Raw genomic sequence first — 22,677 nt, 5'->3', positions numbered from 1 at the left:
TTTGATCTCCATAGCTTTTGGTGGTCATAGCCTTGGTTTCACAACCTAGGAGAGTATGGCGTCTAGCGAGGGAAATTATCACCGTAGAGGTCCTTACTTTGATGGTACTAATTTTGCTAGTTGGAAGCATAAAATGAAAATGCATATTCTTGGGCATAACCCCGCCGTTTGGGCTATTGTGTGTGTTGGTTTGCAAGGTGAATTCTTTGATGGGAAAGAACCAAACCGTGATGCTACCGCGGATGAGTTGAAGATGTTGCAATACAATGCTCAAGCTTGTGATATTCTCTTCAACGGATTGTGCCCCGAAGAATTCAACAAAATCAGCCGTCTTGAGAATGCAAAGGAAATTTGGGACACTTTGATTGATATGCACGAAGGTACCGACTCCGTCAAGGAATCCAAGTTGGATGTGCTTCAAAGTCAACTTGACAAGTTCAAAATGAAGGATGGTGAAGGTGTCGCTGAAATATACTCTAGGCTTGCTCTCATCACAAATGAGATTGCTGGCTTAGGAAGTGAAGAGATGACCGATAGATTCATCATCAAGAAGATTCTAAGAGCCTTGGATGGAAAATATGATACCGTGTGCACATTGATCCAAATGATGCCCAATTACAAATATCTCAAGCCAACGGAGGTGATTGGAAGAATTGTTGCTCATGAGATGTCACTTAAGGATAAAGAGGAACTTCACAGCAAATCAAGTGGTGCCTACAAAGCCTCGTGTGAAGCCCCTACATCATCAAGTGAGAAACAAGACTTCAATGAAGAATTGAGCTTAATGGTGAAGAACTTCAACAAGTTCTACAAGAGTAGAAGCAAAGATAGAAGCTTCAAGTCAAGGTCCTACAATGACAAAAGATCTTCTAGTCGAGAGCGAAACTACTACAGTTGTGGAAGACTCGGACACTATTCCAATGAGTGTACGTCTCCCTACAAGAGAAGAGAAGATTCTCCAAAAAGAAGAAGCAAAGAATCACCACCAAGAGAGAGAAGGAGTAGAGATGATCGTTATGAACGAAGATACTCACGGAGAAGTAAGGATTTGGAAAGGAAAGAAAAATCATCAAGGAGCTACACAAAACGAAGACATCAAGCTCATGTTGGTGAATGGGTATCCGGCTCCGACTCCGACAGCCACTCCGAGAGAAGTTATCACTCCGACTCTGAAGATACTCAAGATGAAGGTGTTGCCGGTCTAGCACTTGTGTCAACCAACTCCTACGACATATTTGACTCACCAAATGAAGGAATTGGAAGATGCTTCATGGCCAAAGGTCCTAAGGTAACACACCCCGAGTATGTTGATTTCAATAGTGATGAAGATGACTTGTTAGGTGATGATTTGCTTGTTGACAACTCTAGTGATGAATACTATGATGAAAGGTCAATTAATCATGCTAATCAAGATAAAACGAATGACAATGATAAGGAGAAGATCGAGGCTCTAACTAAAGAACTAAACACTCTTAAGTTAGCTCATGAACCTATCTTCGAAGATCATCGAGAACTTTTAAGAGCTTATGAGAAATTACGCTTTGAAAAGCTCAATCTTGAGCAAGAGCATGAGTTCTTAAAAGCAATCAATGATGATCTCCGCAAGAAAAGTTCTTCTCACATTGCCAAGCGTTTACTCTTATCCACTTACATGCCTCAAGTCAAGTCTAGTAACAAGAACAAGAAAGATTCTTCCTCTAGTAGTAACAATGATCATGCTAAATCCAATATTGTTGCTTCTAGTAGTTCTCTTGATTCCACTAATGATTCTCTTAGCCAAGTTACACTTGAGCAAGAAAATAGCTTATTGAAGGGAATTATAGAGAAAGGAGTGTACAAAAGCCTTGCCAGGAGTAAGCAATTCGAGGAAATTGTGCGCAAGCAAGGAATGCACCGGAAGAATCAAGGTGTTGGTTTTGAACGAAAGTTCAATGCCAATGGAGTTGAGTGGGAAGAAGATCAATACCCCAAGACAAAGTTTGTTCCTCAACAAGAGAAGTATGATACTTCCTTCAAGGGGGCACAAGCTCAAGATGATCTTCCACCACAAGACTACAAGCAAAAAGGCAAGGACAAGCTTCAAGAGGAAATTGATGCATTTGAAGAAGCTCCTAAGACCTTAGTCAAGTGGATTCCCAAGACTACTTCAAGTTCCACTTCATCAAGTACGACTACAACTCCAAGGATCCCCATCAAGATGGTGTGGATCCAAAAGAAGAAGAACTAGAGAGTTCTTGAGGGTGACTCCGCCAACATACTTCACTCTTATCATTTTGGCAAGAACAAGTGCAATCAACTTCCACATCTTGCACTAGTTCAAGGAGTCACAAACCCTCTTGTTGGTAAGACAAGGGACAAGGTAACCTAAAAGTTTTCATGGACATCATCTTGTGTGTGCATCACTTTATGTCTATGGATATCCTTGTTTGTTCCTTGTGGGACTAACCCATGTAGGTATTGAAAGTGCAATTCACTCAAATGGATAGCTCCAAGTGATCTACATCAACATTGAGCATCCACATCCTCAACATCTACATGAAGTCATCATCGACAAAACCCAAGGTTAGTTCATCCCTCTTAGGGGGGATATCACATCTAGGGGGAGCTTTACTCTAAGACTTGAGCTAAAGCAACTCTAACGATGTGAACACAACAATGCTTTATGTAAAAGTGGTAACCCCACTTGAGCTTAAACGATGAGTATGACCTATGATCAAGTGTTCTCACTTGACTCCTAAGTCAATATACTCATATATAGATGACCTTGTCATCGCAAATTGCTTGATAGATGCTAGAATTGGTTGTGCATGCCTTGTCACATATTTCATTTGCCATCTTATTGTGTGAGCATGCTGGTTGCATATTTTACTCATTCGAGGACATCCACTTGTTGTTTTGATTGTTCGGTTTTATTTCCTTTTGCCAAGTGGATGGACAAGAGTGCATAAGAACCTCCTCTAGCTATCTATGCTTTTCTCGTCTCAAACTCTATTCATGCTACATCACAAAATTTGATCAAGTCAGATTCGAACCACTCTGTGTGAGGAGCGCTCAGAGTCCCCGATTCGTCATAGACTTAAACTTCCAAAACCTCTTTATGATTCTCAGTCTGACCGATACCCCACTTTCGGTCCTACCGAGATCATTAAGTTGATCTAGGTTTTCGATCTCGGTGCAACCGATTTGAACCTTTCGATCACACCGAGTTTCAGTAACTGCCTGCAGTTATGAATCTCGGTGCCACCGAGTTGTTCCACTCGGTCACACCGACAGGGTCGGGCTATATATAGTCACGGGCAAAATTTTGGAAACTTCTCCGAACCCCTTCGCCCGCGCAATAGCCTGCTCTGCCAACGTGGTCTCCGGATCGTCTCCTCGCCGCCAGCCGCCTCCAGTCGCTGGTCTCCGTCGCCGTCAACGGGATTCTACCCCGCCGTTGCCGCCGTAGCGAGTCTCCGCCGAACTAGGGTATGGACTCGATCTTTGTGCTATTCTCTAATCTGATTCTTAGCACATTGTGATCATCATGATTCTTGCCATGATTGAAACACTCCTATCCAGTCAATGCGCTCGTAGATTAGGTTTGATTCGAAAATTTTAGGGTTAGGTTTCCGCCAAAACCATCTCGGACCCACCGAGTTGAAAAACTCGGTCCCACCGATTTGGCTTATGCCATTGCACAAGTGAGACTCGGTCTGACCGAGAATTACTTATCGGTGTGACCGATTTTGGAACTCTATGAAACCCTAGCACTCTCGGTGCCACCGAACTGTGACTCGGTCTGACCGAGTTCACTAGTTTAGGTTCCAAAACTGCTTCGGTATCACCGAGTTTAAAAATCGGTAGATCCGAGATGATTTCAGTGGGAAACTAAAACTATGTTTTTGGATCATTCTTTTGCAAAAATCTCTGCATTTTGTGATCCTCATCCACTCTACCTCATCTATAAACTATTCACAGGGTCAGCAGTCAGCTTGTTCATCATGTCAGACCAGAGTGACAGCCAGAATGTGTCAGAACAGCAAGTGCACATGAGTGAGGGCACTAGTCCCTCCAGCTCTTCAAATGATGGCAGCAGAAGTACCCCAAGCAATTTGCCAAAAGCTGCCACTCGACAGAGGAAGAAGAGAACTTCAGATTCTGAGGATGAAGATTATGTGGCAGAGGAAGAGGCCACATCAAAGAGAGTTGAGCCAGCTCAAGGCATAAAGCCAGGGATGAAAGTCAAAAGGCCAGCAGGCAGGCAGCCTATGTCAAAGGCTAGAGCTTCAACTGAAAAGCCTGCACCCAAAGAGCCAGTTGCTGCTGAGGGCAAGAAGAGGAAGGAAAGGGTCAAGAAGACCGTAGCCAAAGTGCTTGGAAAGGCTTCCATTATGGAAGAGGAAGAGGAAGAAGAGGTTGCTGCACCAGCACCTAAGGCACCCAAGCTAATGGGTGATGCTATCAAATCAGGGGCTACTGCATCTAAGCCCAAGGCTGCATCAAAGGTCAAGACAGCACCAAAGAGAAATACAAGGAGCATACCTGCAACTGAGAAGAACAAGGCCCCAGTGCCTGAAGCTGCTGAAGAAGAGGATGAAGAGCAAGTTCTCAGAAAACTCAAGCCCAAGATCCCAGACCACAATGATGCTCATCCTGTGGCTGAGGATATGAAGCTCAGAAGAGACTCAGGGCTCAGGAAGTGGAGAGAAGCAGATTCGTATGCTTCAAGGAGAAGGACTGCTGTGGATTACAGATTTCACACCAAGGAACAGCAAGATTTCTATGAGACAGTTTTGTTGGACAAGAAGCCAATTGTTTGTGACATGAGATGGGTCGACTGGACCTACATGAAGGAAAAAGAGGAACACTACCCTGGAGTGTATGACAGCTTTAGTGCATGTGGAGTTGCATACTTCGTTGGGCAGAAGCTCACAAAGTGGAACGAGGAGCTAATCATGCAGTTCTACTCCACAGCACACTTCTACCCAGATGGAAGGATCACATGGATGTCTGAAGGTACGAGGTACCAATCAACTGTTGAGGAATGGGCAAAGTTGATCAATGCCCCAGAGGAGCAAGCAGATGACTTGGACATTTATGCCAAGAAGAAGATGGACCACAACTCAATGTCCAACATGTACAAGGAAATTCCAAACGAGGCACTTGATACTTTCAAGTTTGGGTCTGTGCATTATCTTCTGTCAGGGCTGCCAACTATAAATTGGATATTGAGGCACACTCTCTTGCCCAAGTCTGGAGATCACAAGATGATCAGAGGCCATGTAATCAATTTGCTTCATGTATTTGATGTGCCACAGAAATTCAAGGTCATGAGCCTCATAGTAGAGACTATCAAGAGGACAGCAGCTGACCAGAAGAGGAGCTGTGGGTATGCCCCACAAATTCAGGAGCTCATTAACTCCAAGATGGGCACGGGCATATACTTGTTGGACAAGGAACACCTGCCCATCCGGTCATGTCTGCGTGTCTCCCGAACCCGTAGGGTCTACACACTTAAGGTTCGGTGACGCTGGGGTTGTAGAGATATTAGTATGCATTAACCCGAAAGTTGTTCGGAGTCCCGGATGAGATCCCGAACGTAAGAGGAGTTCCGGAATGGTCCGGGGGTAAAGATTTATATATAGGAAGTCCAGTTTCGGCCAGTGGGAAGGTTTCGGGGGTTACCGGTATTGTACCGGGACCACCGGAAGGGTCCCGGGGGTCCACCGGATGGGGCCACCTATCCCGGAGGGCCCCATGGGCTGAAGTGGCGTGGGAACCAGCCCCTGATGGGCTGGTGCACCTCACCCAAGGGCCCAAGGCGCCTAGGGTTGGAAACCCTAGGGGGCCGTTGCCCCCCGAGGGGGCATGCGCCCCCCTGGTTGGAAACCCTAAGGGGGTCGTTGCCCCCAGGGGCCGCCCCCCCCCTTTTAGATGGGATCTCCAAGGGGGCATGCCCCCCCTAGCCCCTATATATAGTGGAAGGGAGGGAGGGCAGCCGCACCTTTGCCCTTGGTGCCTCCCTCTCCCTCCGTAACACCTCTCCTCCCTGCTTGTGCTTGGCGAAGCCCTGCCGGGATCCTGCTGCATCCACCACCACGCCGTCGTGCTGCTGGATCTTCATCAACCTATCCTTCCCCCTTGCTGGATCAAGAAGGAGGAGACGTATTCCCAACCGTACGTGTGTGGAACGCGGAGGTGGTGTCCGTTCGGCACTTGGTCATCGGTGATTTGGATCATGGCGAGTATGACTCCATCATCCCCGTTCACTTGAACGCTTCCGCTCGCGATCTACAAGGGTATGTAGATGCACTCCTATTCTCCTCGTTGCTAGAATACTCCATAGGTTGATCTTGGTGATGCGTAGAATTTTTTTTACTTTCTGCTACGATCCCCAAACAGTGGTATCAGAGCTAGGTCTATGTGTAGTTACTATGCACGAGTAGAACACAAAGTAGTTGTGGGCGTCGATATTGTCAATTTGCTTGCCGTTACTAGTCTTATCTTGATTCGGCGGCATCGTGGGACGAAGCGGCCCGGACCAACCTTAAACGTACGCTTACGTGAAACCGGTTCCACCGACTGACATGCACTAGTTGCATAAGGTGCCTGGCGGGTGTCTGTCTCTCCCACTTTAGTCGGATCGGATTCGATGAACAGGGTCCTTATGAAGGGTAAATAGAAATTGGCAATTCACGTTGTGGTTTTGGCGTAGGTAAGAAACGTTCTTGCTAGAAACCTATAACAGGCACGTAAAAACTTGCAACAACAATTAGAGGACGTCTAACTTGTTTTTGCAGCAAGTGTTTTGTGATGTGATATGGCCAAAGGTCGTGATGAATGATGAATGATATATGTGATGTATGAGATTGATCATGTTCTTGTAATAGGAATCATGACTTGCATGTCGATGAGTATGACAACCGGCAGGAGCCATAGGAGTTGTCTTTATTTATTTATGACCTGCATCTCAACATAAACGTCATGTAATTACTTTACTTTATTGCTAAAGCGTTAGCCATAGTAGTAGAAGTAATAGATGACGAGACAACTTCAAGAAGACACGATGATGGAGATCATGATGATGGAGATCATGGTGTCATGCCGGTGACAACGATGATCATGGAGCCCCAAAGATTGAGATCAAAGGAGCAAATGATATTGGCCATATCATGTCACTATTTGATTGCATGTGATGTTTATCATGTTTTACATCTTATTTGCTTCGAACGACGGTGGCTTAAATAAGATGATCCCTCGTAATAATTTCAAGAAAGTGTTCCCCCTAACCGTGCACCGTTGCGAAGGTTCGTTGCACAATTTAGAATAGCTCCAAGTAGAACAGTTATTTGAAATGGCTCCAAATGTAGCGTAGTAGTTGCATCTACAAGATGACATAGAAATTTGCAAAGTACATACGGATCTGAATGTTGCGGACCCGTTGACTGAAACCTCTCTCACAATCATAACATGATCAAACCCAGAACTCTTTGGGTATTAGTCACATGGGGATGTGACCTTGAGTGTTAATCACATATCGATGTGAACTGGATTATTGACTCTAGTGCAAGTGGGAGGCTGTTGGAAATATGCCCTAGAGGCAATAATAAATTGGTTATTATTATATTTCCTTGTTCATGATAATCGTTTATTATTCATGCTAGAATTGTATTGATAGGAAACTCAGATACATGTGTGGATACATAGACAACACCATGTCCCTAGTAAGCCTCTACTTGACTAGCTCGTTGATCAATAGATGGTTACGGTTTCCTGACCATGGACATTGGATGTCGTTGATAACGGGATCACATCATTAGGAGAATGATGTGATGGACAAGATCCAATCCTAAGCCTAGCACAAGATCATGTAGTTTGTATGCTAAAGCTTTTCTAATGTCAAGTATCATTTCCTTAGACCATGAGATTGTGCAACTCCCGGATATCGTAGGAGTGCTTTGGGTGTGCCAAACGTCACAACGTAACTGGGTGGCTATAAAGGTACACTACAGGTATCTCCGAAAGTGTCTGTTGGGTTGGCACGAATTGAGACTGGGATTTGTCACTCCGTGTAAACGGAGAGGTATCTCTGGGCCCACTCGGTAGGACATCATCATAATGTGCACAATGTGATCAAGGAGTTGATCACGGGATGATGTGTTACGGAATGAGTAAAGAGACTTGGTAACGAGATTGAACAAGGTATCGGGATACCGACGATCGAATCTCGGGCAAGTATCATACCGATAGACAAAGGGAATTATATACGGGATTGATTAAGTCCTTGACATCGTGGTTCATCCGATGATATCATCTTGGAGCATGTGGGAGCCAACATGGGTATCCAGATCCTGCTGTTGGTTATTGACCGGAGAACGTCTCGGTCATGTCTGCATGGTTCCCGAACCCGTAGGGTCTACACACTTAAGGTTCGATGACGCTAGGGTTATAGGGAAAGTATGTACGCGGTTACCAAATGTTGTTCGGAGCTCCGGATGAGATCCCAGACGTCACGAGGAGTTCCAGAATTGTCCGAAAGTAAAGATTGATATATAGGAAGTATGGTTTTGGCCACCGGAAGTGTTCCGGGCATCACCGGTAGTATACCGGGACCACCGGAGGGGTCCGGGGGTCCACCAGGTGGGGCCACCAGCCCCGGAGGCCTACATGGGCTAGTAGTGGGAAGGGACCAGCCCCTAGGTGGGCTGGGGCGCCTCCCACCAAGGCACAAGGTGCCTCCAAGAGGGGAAGGGGGCAAACCCTAGGGCAGATGGGCCCTAAGGCCCACCCTAGGTGCGCCTCCCCCTCTCCCCCTTGTGGCCGCCTCCCAGATGGGATCTAGGGGCTGCCGCCACCCCTAGGGAGGGAACCCTAGGTGGGGGCGCAGCCCCTCCCCTCCCCCTATATATACTTGAGGTATGGGGGCTGCCCAACACACGATTTGCTCTCCCTGTTGGCGCAGCCCTACCCCTCTCCCTCCTCATCTCTCGTAGTGCTTGGCGAAGCCCTGCTGGAGTCCCGCACTCCTTCACCACCACCACGCCGTCGTGCTGCTGCTAGATGGAGTCTTCCCAACCTCCCCTTCTCCCCTTGCTGGATCAAGGCGTAGGAGACGTCACCGGGCTGTACGTGTGTTGAACACGGAGGTGCCGTCCGTTCGGCACTAGGATCATCGGAGATTTGGATCACGACGAGTACGACTCCATCACCCCCGGTCACTTGAACGCTTCCGCTTAGCGATCTACAAGGGTATGTAGATGCACTCTCCTTCCCTTCGTTGCTAGATTACTCCATAGATTGATCTTGGTGATGCGTAGAAAATTTTGAATTTCTGCTACGTTCCCCAATAGTGGTATCAGAGCCAGGTTTATGCGTAGTTACTATGCGTGAGTAGAACACAAAGTAGTTGTGGGCATCGATATTGTCAATTATCTTGCCGTTACTAGTCTTATCTTGATTCGGCTGCATCGTGGGATGAAGCGGCCCGGACCAACCTTACACGTACACTTACGTGAGACCGGTTCCACCGACTGACATGCACTAGTTGCATAAGGTGGATGGCGGGTGTCTGTCTCTCCCACTTTAGTCGGATCGGATTCGATGAACAGGGTCCTTATGAAGGGTAAATAGAAATTGGCAATTCACGTTGTGGTTTTGGCGTAGGTAAGAAACGTTCTTGCTAGAAACCTATAGCAGCCACGTAAAAACTTGCAACAACAATTAGAGGACGTCTAACTTGTTTTTGCAGCAAGTGTTTTGTGATGTGATATGGCCAAAGGATGTGATGAATGATATATGTGATGTATGAGATGATCATGTTCTTGTAATAGGAATCACGACTTGCATGTCGATGAGTATGACAACCGGCAGGAGCCATAGGAGTTGTCTTAATTTATTTATGACCTGCGTGTCAATATAAACGTCATGTAATTACTTTACTTTATTGCTAACCGTTAGCTGTAGTAGTAGAAGTAATAGTTGGCGAGACAACTTCATGAAGACACGATGATGGAGATCATGATGATGGAGATCATGGTGTCATGCCGCTGACAACGATGATCATGGAGCCCCGAAGATGGAGATCAAAAGGAGCAAAATGATATTGGCCATATCATGTCACTTTTTGATTGCATGTGATGTTTATCATGTTTTTGCATCTTATTTGCTTAGAACGACGGTAGTAAATAAGATGATCCCTCGTTAAAATTTCAAGAAAGTGTTCCCCCTAACCGTGCACCGTTGCGAAGGTTCGTTGTTTCAAAGCACCACGTGATGATCGGGTGTGATAGATTCTAATGTTCGAATACAACGGGTGTTGACGAGCATAGCATGTACAGACATGGCCTCGGGACACATGCGAAACACTTAGGTTGACTTGACGAGCCTAGCATGTACAGACATGGCCTCGGAACACGGAGGACCGAAAGGTCGAGCATGAGTCGTGTGGTAGATACGATCAACATGAAGATGTTCACCGATGATGACTAGTCCGTCTCACGTGATGATCAGACATGGCCTAGTTGACTCAGATCATGTAATCACTTAGATGACTAGAGGGATGTCTATCTGAGTGGGAGTTCATAAGATGAACTTAATTATCCTGAACATAGTCAAAAGATCTTCGCAAATTATGTCATGGCTCGCGCTTTAGTTCTACTGTTTAGATATGTTCCTAGAGAAAATTTAGTTGAAAAGTTGATAGTAGCAATTATGCGGACTAGGTCCGTAAACTGAGGATTGTCCTCATTGCTTCATAGAAGGCTTATGTCCTTAATGCACCGCTCAGTGTGCTGAACCTCGAACGTCGTCTGTGGATGTTGCGAACATCTGACATACACATTTTGATAACTACGTGATAGTTCAGTTAAACGGTTTAGAGTTGAGGCACCGAAGACGTTTTGAAACATCGCGAAACATATGAGATGTTTCGAGGGCTGAAATTGGGATTTCAGGCTCGTTCCCACGTCAAGAGGTATAAGACCTCCGACGATTTTCTTAGCCTGCAAACTAAGGGATAAAAGCTCAATTGTTGAGCTTGTGCTCAGATTGTCTGAGTACAACAATCATTTGAATCGAGTGGGAGTTGATCTTCCAGATGAGATAGTGATGTTTCTCCGAAGTCATTACCACCAAGCTGCTAGAGCTTCATGATGAACTATGATATATCAGAGACATATATGATGATCCTTGAGATATTCGCGATGTTTGACACCACAAAAGTAGAAATCAAGAAGGAGCATCAATTGTTGATGGTTGGTGAAACCACTAGTTTCAAGAAGGGCAAGGGCAAGAAGGGATACTTCATGAAACGGCAAATCAGCTGCTGCTCTAGTGAAGAAACCCAAGGTTGAACCCAAACCCGAGACTAAGTGCTTCTATAATAAGGGGAACAGCCACTGGAGCAGAATTACCCTAGATACTTGGTAGATGAGAAGGCTGGCAAGGTCGATAGAAGTATATTGGATATACATTGTGTTAATGTGTACTTTACTAGTACTCCTAGTAGCACCATGGTATTAGATACCGGTTCGGTTGCTAAGTGTTAGTAAACTCGAAATAAAAGGCTGCGGAGTAAACGGAGACTAGCTAAAGGTGAGCTGGCGATATGTGTTGGAAGTTTTTCCCAAGCTTGATGTGATCAAGCATCGCACGCTCCCTCTACCATCGAGATTGGTGTTTGCGTTGAGCATAGACATGATTGGATTATGTCTATCGCAATACGGTTATTCATTTAAGGAGAATAATGGTTACTCTGTTTATTTGAATAATACCTTCAATGGTCTTGCACCTAAAATGAATGGTTTATTGAATCTCGATCGTAGTGATACACCTGTTCATGCCAAAAGATATAAGATAGTAATGATAGTACCACCTACTTGTGGCACTGCCACGTAAGTCATATCGGTATAAAACGCATGAAGAAGCTCCATGTTGATGGATCTTTGGGCTCACTCGTTTTTTGAAAAATTTGAGACATGTGAACCATGTCTATTGGTGTATATGCATGAAGAAACTCCATGCAAATGGACCGTTTGGACTCACTTGATTTTGAATCACTTGAGACATGCAAATCATACCACATGGGCAAGATGACTGAAAGCCTCGTTTTTAGTAAAATGGGACTAGAAAGCAACTTGTTGGAAGTAATACATTTTGATGTGTGCAGTCCAATGAGTGCTGAGGCGTGTAGTGGATATCGTTATGTTCTTACTTCACAGATGATTTGAGTAGATGTTGAGTATATTTACTTGATGAATCACAAGTCTGAATTATTGAAAGGTTCAAGTAATTTCAGGGTGAAGTTGAAAGATCGTCGTGACAAGAGGATAAAATATCTATGATATGATCATAGAGATGAATATCTGAATTACGATTTTGGCACAGAATTAAGACATTGTGGAAATTGTTTCACAACTAATACAGCCTGGAACACCATAGTATGATGGTGTGTCCGAACATCATAACTGCACCCTATTGGATATGATGCATACCATGATGTCTCTTATCGAATTACCACGATAGTTTATGGGTTAGGCATTAGATACAACCACATTCACTTTAAATAGGGCACCACATAATTCCGATGAGATGACACCGTATGAACTATGGTTTAGAGAAACCTAAGCTGTCAATTCTTAAAAGTTTGGGGCTGCGACGCTTATGTGAAAAAGTTTCAGGCTGATAAGCTCGAACCCAAAGCGGATAAATGCATCTTCATAGGACACCCAAAACAGTTGGGTATACCTCCTGTCTCAGATCCGAAAGCAGTAAGGGATTGTTTCTAGAATCGGGTCCTTTCCCGAGGAAAAGTTTCTCTCGAAAGAATTGAGTGGGAGGATGGTGGAGACTTGATGAGGTTATTGAACCGTCTCTTGAACTAGTGTGTGGCAGGGCACAGGGATTTGTTCCTGTGGCACCTACACCAATTGAAGTGGAAGCTTATGATAGTGATCATGAAACTTCAGATCAAGTCACTACCAAACCTCGTGGGATGACAAGGATGCGTACTACTTCAGAGTGGTATGTAATCCTGTCTTGGAAGTCATGTTGCTAGACAACAATAAACCTACGAGCTATGGAGAAGCGATGGTGGGCCTGGATTCCAAAATGGCTCGAGGCCATATAATCTGAGAGAGGATCCATATATGAAAACAAAGTGTAGACTTTGGAAGAATTACTTGATGGTCGTAAGGCTGTTAGGTACATATGGATTTTAAAAGGAAGACGGACAATGATGGTAAGTATCACCATTAAGAAAGCTCGACTTGTCGTTAAGATGTTTTCCGACAAGTTCAAAGAGTTGACTACGATGAGACTTTCTCACTCGTAGCGATGCTAAGAGTCTGTTGGAATTATATTAGCGATTACTGCATTATTTATGAAATCTTGCAGATAGGATGTCAAAACATTGTTTCCTCGATGATTTTCTTGAGGAAAGGTTGTGTGTGATACAACCGGAAGGTTTTGTCAATCCTGAAAGATGCTAACAAGTATGCAAAGCTCCAGCAATCCTTCTAAGGACTGGAGTAAGCATCTCGGAGTTGGAATGTATGCTTTGATGAGATGATCAAAGATTTTGGGTGTATACAAAGTTTATGAGAAACTTGTATTTCCAAAGAAGTGAGTGGGAGCACTATAGAATTTCTGATGAATATATGTTGTTGACATATTGTTGATCAGAAATGACGTAGAATTTCTGGAAAGCATATAGGGTTATTTGGAAAGTGTTTTTCAATGGAAAGCCTGGATTAAGCTACTTGAACATTGAGCATCAAGATCTATAAGGATAGATCAAAACGCTTAATGGTACTTTCAAATGAGCAATACCTTGACATGATCTTGAAGGTGTTCAAGATGGATCAGTCAAAGAAGGAGTTCTTGCCTGAGTTGTAAGGTATGAAGTTAAGACTTAAAGCACGACCATGGCAGAAGAAAGAGGAAGGACGAAGGTCGTCCCCTATGCTTTTGTCATAGGCTCTATACGGTGTGCCATGCTGAGTACCACACCTGATGTGTGCCTTGCCACATATCTGGCAAGAGGGTACAAAGATAATCTAGGAGTAGATCACCAGATAGCGGTCTAAATTATCCTTAGAGGAATAATGATATGTTTCTCGGTTATGGAGGTAATAAAGAGTTCGACATAAAGAGTTACGTCGATGCAAGCTTAAACACCTATCCGGATAGCTCTGAGTAGAGATACCGGATACGTATAATGGAGCAACAATTTAGAATAGCTCCAAGTAAAACAGTTATTTGAAATGGCTCCAAATGTAGCGTAGTAGTTGCATCTACAAGATGACATAGAAATTTGCAAAGTACATACGGATCTGAATGTTGCGGACCCATTGACTGAAACCTCTCTCACAAGCATAACATGATCAAACCCAGAACTCTTTGGGTATTAGTCACATGGGGATGTGACCTTGAGTGTTAATCACATATCGATGTGAACTGGATTATTGACTCTAGTGCAAGTGGGAGGCTGTTGGAAATATGCCCTAGAGGCAATAATAAATTGGTTATTATTATATTTCCTTGTTCATGATAATCGTTTATTATCCATGCTAGAATTGTATTGATAGGAAACTCAGATACATGTGTGGATACATAGACAACACCATGTCCCTAGTAAGCCTCTACTTGACTAGCTCGTTGATCAATAGATGGTTACGGTTTCCTGACCATGGACATTGGATGTCGTTGATAACGGGATCACATCATTAGGAGAATGATGTGATGGACAAGACCCAATCCTAAGCCTAGCACAAGATCATGTAGTTCGTATGCTAAAGCTTTTCTAATGTCAAGTATCATTTCCTTAGACCATGAGATTGTGCAACTCCCGGATACCGTAGGAGTGCTTTGGGTGTGCCAAATGTCACAACGTAAATGGGTGGCTATAAAGCTACACTACAGGTATCTCCGAAAGTGTCTGTTGGGTTGGCACGAATCGAGACTGGGATTTGTCACTCCGTGTAAACGGAGAGGTATCTCTGGGCCCACTCGGTAGGACATCATCATAATGTGCACAATGTGATCCAGGAGTTGATCACGGGATGATGTGTTACGGAATGAGTAAAGAGACTTGCCGGTAACGAGATTGAACAAGGTATCGGGATACCGACGATCGAATCTTGGGCAAGTATCGTACCGATAGACAAAGGGAATTGTATACGGGATTGATTAAGTCCTTGACATCGTGGTTCATCTGATGAGATCATCGTGGAGCATGTGGGAGCCAACATGGGTATCCAGATCCCGCTGTTGGTTATTGACCGGAGAACGTCTCGGTCATGTCTGCATGGTTCCCGAACCCGTAGGGTCTACACACTTAAGGTTCGATGACGATAGGGTTATAGGGAAAGTATGTACGTGGTTACCGAATGTTGTTCGGAGTCCCGGATGAGATCCCGGACGTCACGAGGAGTTCCGGAATGGTCCGGAGGTAAAGATTGATATATAGGAAGTATGGTTTTGGCCACCGGAAGTGTTCCGGGCATCACCGGTAGTGTACCGGGACCACCGAAGGGGTCCGGGGGTCCACCAGGTGGGGCCACCAGCCCCGGAGGCCTACATGGGCCAATAGTGGGAAGGTACCAGCCCCTAGGTGGGCTGGGGCGCCTCCCACCAAGGCCCAAGGCGCCTCCAAGAGGGAAAGGGGGCAAACCCTAGGGCAGATGGGCCCTAAGGCCCACCCTAGGTGCGCCTCCCCCTCTCCCCCTTGTGGCCGCCTCCCAGATGGGATCTAGGGGCTGCTGCCACCCCTAGGGAGGGAACCCTAGGTGGGGGCGCAGCCCCTCCCCTCCCCCTATATATACTTGAGGTATGGGGGCTGCCCAACACACGATTTGCTCTCCCTGTTGGCGCAGCCCTACCCTTCTCCCTCCTCGTCTCTCGTAGTGCTTGGCGAAGCCCTGCTGGCATCTCGCGCTCCTCCACCACCACCACGCCATCGTGCTGCTGCTGGATGGAGTCTTCCGAACCTCTCCTTCTCCCCTTGCTGGATCAAGGCGTAGGAGACGTCACCGGGTTGTACGTGTGTTGAACACGGAGGTGCCGTCCGTTCGGCACTAGGATCATCGGAGATTTGGATCACGACGAGTACGACTCCATCAACCCCGTTCACTTGAATGCTTCCGCTTAGCGATCTACAAGGGTATGTAGATGCACTCTCCTTCCCTTCGTTGCTAGATTACTCCATAGATTGATCTTGGTGATGCGTAGAAAATTTTGAATTTCTGCTACGTTCCCCAACAGAACGAGCCTGACACATCGTAGCAGCTATTCTAGAGGATCATGATGTTCTCCTTGATTTTTGTGACGGGCTGATCAGTCATAGATATATACTTGGGTCAATTGAGTGATATGCAAGATTTATATGGGAAAGTGAGGAATCTTGGAATTGAAACTAGATGTATTTGGTACCTTGACATGAAGTAAGGAGATGGCATCGCCAGGTTGTATGCCACTGGAAACTTGGACTTCCTCTCCCACCACACCACCATTAACTAGCACATCCCACTATGTGAATAACACATGACATGAGTACATGACTAGCCTTGGAGATAAGTGATTTTTATGTGCCCACAGTGTTATTGGAGCGCTAGGCGTGCATACCTTTGGGCGCAGCAAGTTGTTCTTGAGCAGATCAAATGTTACCATAAGTGGCATTGGTAGATGGAATGACGCACTCACAAACACAATGGCAGTGTTTCTATTGTTGATATTCCTCTTGTATGCTATCTTGATATAATCATCTGTACCAACGCTACACATAATGGTCCATGCACCCTCGGGGATGGTAGTGATGCTGCTAGTATAACTCATGAGCAGGTCATCTGCTAGCTTCATGAGGGTCTCCCTCCCCTTTGAGTTGGCTGAAACAAACAAATGAAGAAAATCTTGTTTCTAAAGATATGTTTTCAGAGTTTAAGAAATTGAATAGTTTTAGGTTGCAATTACCGCTTAGAACTCTTTTGGTGACATAGCAGAGTTCTCTCATACGTGCACACTGTCGTGCGATGCTCGTCACAATACGCCTAGCTCCGAACATGAGCCCACTAATACATGGCTGGTAGAGCTCATTGATACCCATATCTTCTACTTGAACATGTTCTATAGCAGTGATCTACCAAAAATATTTACGAGAAAATCATATATTGGGTAAGGTGTCGACACCATAGATGGTAGAAGTTCATTACTATCTGGTACTTTTACCATACCTTGCAGGTGTTGGGACCCATGGTTTGAATTAGTACTCCTGATGGCATTTTGCAGTAGTTGGAGAAGGTACCGTGAACATCGTCCAAAGACACATCAACAATTGCCACTTTGCCATTTTGTATCACCCTACAGTACCTGACGAATGTGCATTTCCTAGATGGTACTAGAGATGATGGGAACATCATCTCAGTTGTCATCTGTTGTTTTCAAGCAACCATAAAGAAGGAAACCAATGAGTAATGGGACAAACTAATTTCTTGATATGCATGTTTTGCCAACAATATATTTGGTATTGTTTTTGTATGATATATTTGCAATCATGAAAAAACATATTTTTCTCAATACATAAAGAAATAAAGCATACATACCAAATACATGCATGGCCCCATTGTAGTCTGCATTAGTAGGCCACTTGTAGACCTTAGTGGTTTTTGCACTATATAGAATTCCAGGACATAATGACGCACAACACTCCTGCAATTATTTAAGACTGAAATCAGCTTGCGTGTGACATGAGATAGCATCATTGACAAGGAAAAAACTTTATGTTGTTTTTCCCTCACAATAATGTTTGTTATAGTTTATATGCAACTTACAGTATCCATGAGATAATCCACAATATTTTTGGCGTCCATCATGACAATAGCATTAGCACGAGTAGCCTCGGTCTTGAATCCAATTATACTAGCACTATTGTCTCCACCAAATTTTTTAGCATATTTCATCTTGTTCAATATTTCAAAGGATCCATCAAGGACAGCGACAGACAACCATAGAGGGCTATTGACGTTAGACAAAATGACAAACTCATGCAACGCTTTCTGAACTAGTTCAGTAATCATATCTATGTCATTTTGTAACGCAACAACAGTTTTTGCGTATGGGTTAACTTGGGCATAATGGTTTGAGCTTGCATCTTTTTCACCATGTAACCGCAAAATCTGCCAACCAAAGAATACAACATTAGTAATTTGAGGAAATTTTTTAAAAAGGATAAAAAATTAAGTTGGGATACAACCTTTTATAATACTTGGTAACTTAATTATTATAATTGCATAAAGATATCAAAGTTGGGCCATAATTTGCGAGAAAAATTTGTGTTTGCTTCAAACTTAATTGAAAATGCTAGAAGGGCTTGTTTTTCTGACGCACCTCTTGCTTTAACCACTCATTTTGCTCCGTTAGCAATCGCATCTCTCTAGAGTGATGATTTTCTGTTGGTAAATCGATGCAAGTGAGGCAAAGTGCATTCCTCTGTGCCATCTTAAGACTCTTTTTTTCATCCCTCAACATTTCATTCTGCACTTTTAGTCCATAGCTCTCCTCTTTTTCGGTCAGATACTGAAGTTTGTGCCAAGGTACAAGTACAAAGAGTGATTAATAAATTTATAATGCACCTTTCTATTTTAGATCCTATGATGCTACATATATATTTAGTTTGTAAATAAGAAGTGAAGATATCACAACTTAGTACTATCTGATGGATGCATACTTAATAGTGATCTAAATGATGACCAACTATATCATTGACATTTTACATGTAAAACTATTTTAAACCGGACCTTCACTTGTGTTCTCTTGTTCTGGAACCAACACTTGACTTGTTCCATTGCAAGGCCCGTTGACTCACTCAACCTCCTCCTTTGATTTTCATCAGGGTGTTCACATATGCCAAAAAAAAATGTTCATTCAGTGGAGAAAATGAAAATTGGGTAGACACTGTAAGTTCTTAAAACTAACTACATATAGTTGAGTCTTGTAAATTGTTTCCTTTTTCATTGTTTATTGATAGTATACAAGTATGTTATATGGCATTTCAACTAAATACTTGTTGAGTATAAAGCAGCCATTGGTGATAATTAAAATACACATAATACTCCCTCCGATCCAACCTAATTGTCACTAATTTAGTACAACTTTGTACTAAATCAGTGCTAATTAATATGAATCTGAGGGAATATAAAATTATAACTTGAAATTAACCATGTTCTATAGTAGGAACCGGACCCTTCAAGTATGTAGCTCTGATGACCAGTGAGCCTCTGTAGGTACTTCTTTGTTTGTGGGGTCTCAATGCCATGTTGGTCATCAGAGGAGTTCCCCCCAAGTGTGCTTCTGTTGCTATTTGATATTCCAAATTCAACATCACGTGCTCGATGGTTCCTTGCATGTGACCTGTCATTCTGATATTCAAAATGGTACGTCCGTTTTTAGATTTTCACTGGTTTCAAAATACTAATAGCTTCAAAAGTAAACAAGTTACTCCACAAGTTAATTTTGTTATTATACCCCCAAGACACTTAAAATAATGTTTTGTTCATGTTAAAACAAAGTTCTATAACCCAATTGTTGCATTTCTATACTAACCAATTGGGACATAGAGTTGCCTATCCCTTGTTCTATGTGTTTGGACAAAAAGGATACAAACATGGAAACAAATTATGTGATACACTAGGTGGTACATGTTCCATAGAAGAGGCCCTTCTAGATAAAGGATCACATGTGTTAGTTTTCAAAATGAATTTCCGATGCTTGTAGGTCCTATTATGAACATAGAATTAACGACTTACAACAGCGGTTCTTGAAAAAAAGTGCCTGAAAATCCAATGGTAATTTATTGGGAAGAATGAGTTACAACTCTAACAATGAAAAGCTACCCCCTCATATTTTATTTTCCTAGGCTCAAGTCTATTTAATATTTTGGTCAGTTTCACTTCGCAACCCCACTGGTAATAATGTCTCGTGGCCACACTGGCATCTGTCCTCAATTAGTTGTTCTGTCCACAAGGTCTACTCCGGGTCTCTCTACTAATGTATGTGCATGTGAGCTATTGAAATTGGAAAGCCTCACACAATTAAGCAGTATAGTTGTGGATTTTGAGAATGTAAAGAAGGATTATGTTGATTAGATTGAATCCATAGTTTTTGATAAAATTGATATTGGTACAAGATTCTATTGAGAGACTGGCCTAAGAACTCGGAGGGAATACCTCTGTATAAGCAGATCTAGGAGAAACATGTTGGAGTCAATATAAAGAAACAACAATAGTCTATCAATCAAGTAAGGTCGCACTTATCTAAAACTAGATGGATGAATTCCATGATATATTTCAATATTTCCTAACGAATAGCCAAATAAAAGCCACGTGCAAGATCTATTTCAATTTCTCCTAGGAAATACAAACCATAATGTTCTCATAAATTTCTTCCAACAATAAAATATGATACTAATCTTTGGAGTAGCAAGAAAGTGTGAAAGAAAACTTTCAACTAGCCATCATTGCAGATGGGGAAGGAATTATACCGACTGTGTGGTATGCCCATCATGAACTTCTCCAATCTTTCTCGCCATCAACGAGTGGACACCCTCAGCAAGATGATCCACTGCAAGCTTGAGAGAATTCACAACCTATAAACTGTTATAGTGTTTACTCACTCAAGGATGGAGTATTGTTATGTTGTTTCCCCTCATCTTTTCTTCTACTTATAGATGCCACCTATATGCGGATTTTCTTCTTGGCTTCTAAACCCCGATAGTAGCGCCTGGTGAGAGAGAGAGAGGGAGAGAGAGAATAATTAACTATTCAATTGCTCTTGAATACGACGAATATATAAGAAATCATTTTCTTCATTTTGGTACACTAAAAAGGTGTCCTATTAATTGCACAGGCTGGATGAGATATATTGTAGTGAGTGAATTAATGCTACCAATTAATAGAGAGAGAGGCAGAGAGAAAGCGAGAGAGAGTGACTCATTATTCCATTGCTCTTAAATAAGAGGAATATGGGAAATCTTTTGGTTCACTTTGGTACACTAAAAACATGTCCTATTAATTTCACAGGCTGGATGAGATATATTGTAGGGAGTACAATTAATGCTACCAATTAAATCCAGGCCTAATTCATACTGAGTGGCTGAATGTGTGGGCTATACTCTATTTACCTCATGAGTATGCGTATGGCCTTCAATATTGTCACAAAAGCAGGGGGTCTCCATAAATATACTACTCTAGCCATTCCCCCCTTTCGGCTAGTGGCCAGTCCCTCACTAGCATACTGATGAGTGATATTTTTACACACATTCACCCTTAGTTTAAATAGAGATATTCGCTCCGATATTGCTACTAATGACTAAAGAATGCAATGAATTCCATAATACTCTTTTTGATGTGTTTCCACATGAAATGGGCTAAAAAGGGAAGAAATCATGTGAGAACATGCAAAGGAATGGAAATGAAGGAAGAAGCAATCACCAGGAGGCGCACCAGCTGCCACAGACCAAAAGACGGCATTCCATATGGGCACCGCGTGGATTCCGAGGCAGCTCGTCTACCTGAACAACTTTTGTAAAGGGGACCCCATCAAAATGTCAACATAGGAGAGAGTCGAACGAAGCCAAAATAAAACCATCATCATCCCCTTTCATCAACCTTAGTCGCCGACACTTCCATCTCCAAAGCCGCCATCACCACCATAGGCCAACACCATCTAGTTCATACTTGTAATCGTGCATCGCATAAGGACTCCATTGTAAGACATATTTGCAATCAATCAATCTTCAAGATGTGTTTTGAAATGTTTTCTTCTTGCGATCTAATCTCCATGTATGAATAGTTCGGTATGGTATGGTTTGAGGCATAGGCCATGCAACCCTCTGTATTTGTTGTGGGGGTCAATGGAAGATCTTTGAATTAACAACATGTATGTGTGAAATAAAATTGTTCCCTAGATGTCTCTTGTCTTGTCCGCGATCTTCATCCTTGTAGGTACCTAGGGTCATGGAGATCGAGCAACTGTGAGGCTAAGTGTAGGGAGAACGTGAAGTGTTATTCTAAACACGAGTGATAGAAGGGTTTAGTACGGTAACACGGATCCAATGCTTGGGGATTCATGAGGTGTAGTCATTTAACGCCCAAAGCTCTTATCTAATATTTATTATCTTAATTATCGTGGCAACCCCGCGCGACGGATAGGGCCTGCGGTAGGACAATTGATTCCTGATGCAGGACTCGTGCCGGTCAAGATGTTATTTGGACACATCCGCCACTTCGGTTCATAACACATCTCGATGGGTGACTTACAACACACAAATTAAGATCATATCTGATCTGAACACAATGGTTGTAAGCATTAAGACCTCATACCCATACCTCCTTTTATTTTAGGTTTTGAACCATCATTTCCTTGATTGATCCGGTCAAAAGATGGAATTAATCCTTTAACAAAGCTTGCTAGAGACTATCACTTCAAGCTTTTCCCAAGTGTCAAAGGTACCTGCGGGATGGCTATATAACCAACGCTTTTGCTTTGACGGTTAGTGTCAACCCAAAAAATTTCAATTTTTATTTCATCATATGTGAAAGCATTAAATTTAAATATCCCATACATTTCATCAAAGGGTTGTAGTATTGTTACGGATCCTCTATACTTTTGCCTGTAAATTGTTTACCTCGTAGCTTCCTAAGTAAA

General features: G+C 43.2%; 1 pseudogene; it reads right to left on the bottom strand.

The window, feature by feature from the left end:
- Positions 1–16,226: 16,226 nt before the first annotated feature.
- On the bottom strand, positions 16,227–21,500 carry LOC119318929 (annotated as a pseudogene).
- Positions 21,501–22,677: the final 1,177 nt, after the last annotated feature.

The sequence above is a fragment of the Triticum dicoccoides genome, chromosome 6A (assembly GCF_002162155.2).
Source record: "Triticum dicoccoides isolate Atlit2015 ecotype Zavitan chromosome 6A, WEW_v2.0, whole genome shotgun sequence".
Taxonomy (NCBI): domain Eukaryota; kingdom Viridiplantae; phylum Streptophyta; class Magnoliopsida; order Poales; family Poaceae; genus Triticum; species Triticum dicoccoides.
This window is presented reverse-complemented; position numbering and strand designations above follow the sequence as displayed.